Raw genomic sequence first — 6,264 nt, 5'->3', positions numbered from 1 at the left:
GAGAAGACTGGCTGTCCGGGAACAGAAATTTCCCATCTGATAGTCATCTACTTCTAATCATGATTTGTGGGGTCCCTCTCCAGTCCATATCCTCCTCCTGATTTCTGAACAGTTCAGAGTTGTTCTTTTTTAATACTGAATCTTCAAGGAGAGATTTTTCAGTAGCTGTTTATGTTTTCATGTTAATGACATCAACATCTGCATAAATGTACTTTTTGTTTACAACTCTATACTTGATTTAAAGGACAATGGCTTAATGCAATAATTGTGAAACTGTGTTGATGGATTTTTAATGTATAAAAATATAGTTTTATGACAATAATAGTTTAAAAAAGAAGGAAGGGAATAGAGCTACATAACAGCAAAGTTGTCTGTATTATTTGAAATTAAATTAGTATTAATCTAAATTACATTGTTATGAATTAAGATGCTAATTGTAATTCCATATCATCAATTTAGGTAATGCCAAAAATATATAATAAGGTAAAATTATAAGTTGTTTAAATGGGAAAGAGGCATAAAAAGTGAATAAGTAATACAAAAAAAGAGAGCAAAATGGCAAAAATATTTATCTTATCAGTAATTAGTTTAAATATTAATGGATTAAACTCTTCAATGAAAAGGCAGGATTGTCAGAATGGAGTGTTTTTAAAATGTATGATCTTCTAGCTCTTATGCTTCAGGTACAATGACACAAGAGATTGAGAGTAAAAGTATGGAAAACACATATCATGCAGTGTGTAGCCAAGAGGCAGTGGAATGGTTACAAAATAGCCTTTAAGACAAAAATAATTTCTAGATATTTTTAGAAATATTAATCACTATGCAATTTCCTATCTAGCTATTTCTAGATAGGAAATTGCATAGTGATTAATATTTAATCCATCAAGAATATATAACAATAATAAATAACAGAGGCCAAACCCACATGATTCTAAAGGTGACAGAAATAAAAGGAGAAATAGACAATCCAACAATAAAATAGTTTGAGACTTCAGTACCTCAATTTCAATTATGGATGGAACAAGTAGACAGATAATTAACATGGAAGAGGAGACTTGCACAGCTGTGTAAACCAATTATACCTACTAGAACTCTACAGAGTGATCACCTAACAATAGCAGAATAAACATTCTTCTCAAGAGTACATGGAACATTTGCCAGGAAAGTCCATATATTAGCCCACAAAACCAGCAAGTCTCAATAAACTTAAAGGGATTGAAATTATATAGAACATGTTCTCTTATCATAATGAATGAACCTGGAAATCGACAACAAAAGAAAATCTGAGAAATTAAAAAATACTGAACACTTAAAAATGCCCTCCAAAAAAAACTAATGGGTCAAGGAATAAATCCAAAAGGAATTAGAAAATATTTTCAAATGAATGAAAATAAAATCAAAACATGCAAAAACTTATGGGATGTAGCTATAGCAGTGTTAAGAGAGAAATAAAAAGCTGCAAGAATACTATTTTTTCAAAAGACATAAAAAAGAATAACCTAACATATCTACCATAAAAAAAAAAAGAACTAGGAAAAAAGAGCAAAGCAAGTAGAAGAAAGGAAATAATAAAGACCAAGATGGAAATAAATGCAATAAAGAATAGAAAAGCAATAAATAGCATATTTTTATATTATATATATGTAGTGTTCTCTGTTGTTGCTTTCCCATGCTACATTATATATAAAATATATATATAATGCTATTATATATAAAAAAACTGTCCCAAAAACTTAGAAGAGGAGGGAACGTCTCAATTTATTTCATGATGTTAATGTTACCTTGATACAAATGCCAGACAGAGCCATCACAAGAAAGCAAAACTATAAACCAATATTCCTTTTGAAACCAGATGCAAAAATTGTTAACAAAATAATAGTAAATCAAATCCAGCAACATGCATACATGATTATAAATCATGGCCAAGAGTGATTTATATCAAGAACACAAATTTGTTTTAACATACACAATTCAATCAATGTAAAGCACCATAGTACCTAGCTTAAGGGGAATAAAACACATGATCATCTTGATGCAGAGCAAACGTTTAGAAAACGTGTACCCTTTTGTGCTAGTTTGAAAGGATGCATGTACTCTAGAAAAGCCATGTTTTAATTCTAATCCCATTTTGTAAAGGCAGCAGTTTCTTCTAATCCCTATTCAGTACTGTATGTTGGAAACTTTAATTAGATTATCTCCATGGAGATGTGACTCACTCAAGACTGGGTGTTAAACTGGATTGGATGAAGATGCATTCCCATCCATTCCAGATGGGTCTTGATTACTTTACTGGAATCCTATAAAAGAGGAAACATTTTGTAGAAATCTGGAAATTCAGAGAGAGCAGAAAAGAATGACAGAGGCACGGGAAAGCTACAACAAAGAACGCTACAGAACCACAAAGCAGAGAGTCCACCTGCCAGCGACTTTTGGAGGTAGAGAAGGAAAATGTATCCCAGGGAGCTGGAGAGGAAGCTAGCAGATAATGCCGCGTTTGCCATGTACCCTTCCAGCCAATAGAGGAACCCTGTCTGTGTTTGCCACGCGCCTTTCCACTTGAGAGAAAAGCCCTGAACTTCATCAGCCTCCTTGAATCAAGGTATCTTTCCCTGGATGCCTTAGATTGGACATTTCTATAAATTTGGGACATTTCTATAAATTTTAATTGGGACATTTCTACAACCTAAAAACTATTAACTTGCAATTAATTAAATTCCCCTTTTTAAAAGCTGTTCCATTTCTGGTGTATTGCATTCTGGCAGCTAGCAAACTAGAATGCTTTTCATGATATAAACACTCAACAAACTAGGAATAAATGGGGCATTTCTCAACCTGATTAAGGACACTTACAAAAAACACACAGCTAACAACATACATAATGTTGAAAGACTGGATGCTTTTCCTCTAAGTTCAGGATTAAGATAAAGATTTAGCTCTCTCCATTCTCAAATTTGTACTGGAGATTTTAGTCAGGGAAATTAGGTAAGAAAATAAATAAAAGGAATTCATATTGTAATGGAAGAAGAGAAATTATCTCTATTTGCGGATAACATGACCTTGTATATTGTGTAAGGATTTAAAAAAAAACACTATTAGCAGCAATAATTGAACCCAGCTGGGTGGCAAGATACAATACTGATTTATAAAAATCAGTTGCATTTCTGTGTACAAGCAATGAACAAACTGAATATTATAAAACATTGTGGAAAGATATTAAAAAGATCTGAACAAATGGACTTATTTCCTGTGCTCATGGATCAGAAGGTTTAATGTATTTCAAATGGAAATATTTCCCAAATTTCTATACAGATGTAATGTAATTCTCATGCAAACCTACCTCTTTGGCAGAAATTGACAGCTGGTGCTAAAATCCTTATGGAAATGAAAGAGTACTACAATAGTCAAAATAATCATGAAAATGAAGAGCAAAGTTGAGGGACAAACATTTAATTTCAAAACTTTTGACAAAGCTGTAGTAACCAACACAGTGTAGTACTGGCATAAGGATAGACATATAGATTGATGGAATAGAATTGTGAGTCCAGAAACAAACTCTTACATTTATGATCAATTGATTTATGACAGGAATTTCTAGACAATTCAATTGGAAAGAAAAAATGCTCTTGCTCAATAAATGGTGTTGGGACAAATGTGCATCCACAAGGAAAAGAATGAAGTTAAACCCTATACTTCAAACACTATGTAAAAATTAACTCAAAATGGCTTATCAACCTAAATGTAAGAGCTAAAGGTATTGAACTCTTAGAAGAAAGTATGGGGATAACTTTTGTGTTGTTGGATTAGGTAATTTTGATTTAGTGAAGATACCAGAAACAAAAGCAAAAAAAAAAAAAAAAAGAAAATGGATGGATAAATTGAATGCTATTAAATTAAAAAAAAAATAATCCTTCAAAAAACATCATCAAGAAAGTGAAAAGACAACCCATGGAGTGAGATAAACTATTTGAAAATCATATATCCGATAAGGGACATGTATACAGTGTATATGTTTATATGCATATGTGTGTGTATATATATATATATATATATATATATATATATATATGTTGTTCTTGTTAGAAGAATGGTTAGTGTTTTATTCTTTAAGGAATAGTTTTAAGTGTAGAATTTCTGGATGAAAGATAAAATCTAAAATAGTTTTATAAGGATAAGTTATAATACAAATAATGACTACTCAAGCAACAAAAGCTTGATATTAGAGTTTATAATTCTAGTTGGCAGTAGCATCCAGGTTTTTCAAATAGCCAGTCATCATTTTTCACTTGTCCACATAGATTCTTCTCATTAGCTAGCTGCCTTCCATTTTTTTGTATGATCTCAGAATCCCTCTGCTCTTGTACCTCAACAAAAAAGAGACAAACAACACAGTTAGAAAATGGACAAAATATCTAAATAGTTCTCCAAAGAAGATATATAAATGTCTGATAGTGAGTGTATAATTTAATAAAATCTCTTAGTATTTCTGAAACTACATTAATATTCCATTCACTCTTAAGTAGTTATTTTGCTGAGTATAGATCTCTTAACTTTACTTTCCCCAAAACAGGTAACAGCATAAACCTTTTCGGTACAACGCCCCAGGGGAGAGCGCAATCGCAGTCCCCACCATCACAAATTATGCAGTTGAGTTTCCCACATTGGGGAAATTACAGGGGTCAGCGCACCCGGAGGGCAATGGACAAGCCTCACCCTGGGAAAACCACCTTCATGATCATGGTGTCTCCCCTGTCAGGTAAGTATCATCTGTGTATTTCTACAGGTCATGGTAGAACCTCTAATGGTATATTATATCATCACAACTCTCTATTACTTTAGCTTGGCTGTACTGCCGAGTTACATTTTGCCAGGCATTAAAAAGTAGTCCTCAATATCCTTGCATTGAGAAACATTTGTGGTCTATTTTACTACCCACAAATAACCCAATCTGATATATTTTTAAGTTCTTGAAATAACTAATATTAAATAAATTAACAAGTAATATTACAGATTCTATTTTAGAGAAAAATTAAGAGGTAATGACAATGTCTTATCTCCTCAGTAGTCTTTGTATTCCTGTAGCCAGTTGCTCTTATGATTGTAAGTAAAAGTCTTTTCATGAAGTATAGCCTCAACCTCCAGACAAATTTACCTTCGAAGCTTCTGACATCTGTTATTTTTCAGAGGTGATTTTTTTTTTCTATCACAGCCACAATTGTTCTAAAGATAATACTTTCTGAGCAGAAATTCAATTCTGTAACTCTCTCTGTCAGCATGCTGATTTTGTATTATACCTATAAGACTCAGTAGGATCCATCACCATAAGCCCAGATAGTTCTACCACAATGCTTAAATGTGCTCTTAAACTGAGGCATTAGAAACAAAATTAACAATTGGAATTACCTTCAGTAAATTGCTGTGATAAGCATTTTGAAATTTCCTGACACAGCTGATTATTTACATAAATTACGCAGGCTTGCTACTGTCTCTTCACTTAGAATCAGACTTCTCTTTTCTCCTCTAGTAGTTGATACTTGTATTAAGTTCTTTTCATTCTCCAGGCAGAGTACTGCCCTTGGTGTCATGGTTATCAATAGAGATGAATGAGGCATAGTAATTGATTTGAAAAGAATTTCCAAGTTTATGCAGGTGGTATATTTGAGTACCCACAAGTAACCTAAAGGTAGGAAAAAGAGATAATGTTCTAGAGAGAAGCAAAGAAACATCTCAGAATGGGGAGATCATGAGGAAACCCTGGAATAGAACTCTGAAGAAACTGCCAATGTTGAGAGCCTTCATATCATATGTACTTGTGGGAAAAACACAATGGCAATTCCATGAACACATCAATAATGTTAAGAAATATTCATTTGCAAAAGATGGAGAAGCTTCATTTCTGTAAGATACATTTTCCACCTTGCTAGAGCAGGGGATTTCATGCTAAGTCTAGACTGAAAGACTTGACTGACTTTAGGGAATATTTCTTGAATAAGATTGGGTGAGATGTATTATTGGATGAGATGTTGCTTTCTCACATATAGTAGATAAATGCTCTTTAAAAGGAGTAGAATTTTTCATACTATTTTTGTTTGAGGTTAAGCCCTCTTCCTATCTACAGAACAAAAATCAATACCAAAACATTGCATACTATCAAAGTAAAACAATTAAAAGAAAATCAAATGATCTGAAAACTGACTGTTATGTACCTTAGAGATGTACAAGCAAAGGTTTGATTTCAGTTTATTATGAGGTTCTGACATTGAT

General features: G+C 32.7%; 1 non-coding gene across 1 annotated transcript; it reads right to left on the bottom strand.

Annotated features, from left to right (window-relative positions):
- Positions 1-4,602: 4,602 nt before the first annotated feature.
- Positions 4,603-4,764, bottom strand: LOC143652731 (U1 spliceosomal RNA). The gene has a single exon (XR_013160807.1). It is a non-coding gene; the product is annotated as a U1 spliceosomal RNA (small nuclear RNA).
- Positions 4,765-6,264: the final 1,500 nt, after the last annotated feature.

This window comes from Tamandua tetradactyla, chromosome 1 (genome assembly GCF_023851605.1).
Source record: "Tamandua tetradactyla isolate mTamTet1 chromosome 1, mTamTet1.pri, whole genome shotgun sequence".
NCBI classification, from domain to species: domain Eukaryota; kingdom Metazoa; phylum Chordata; class Mammalia; order Pilosa; family Myrmecophagidae; genus Tamandua; species Tamandua tetradactyla.
The sequence above is the reverse complement of the archived record's forward strand: the minus strand, read 5'-3'. Positions and strand labels throughout refer to the sequence as shown.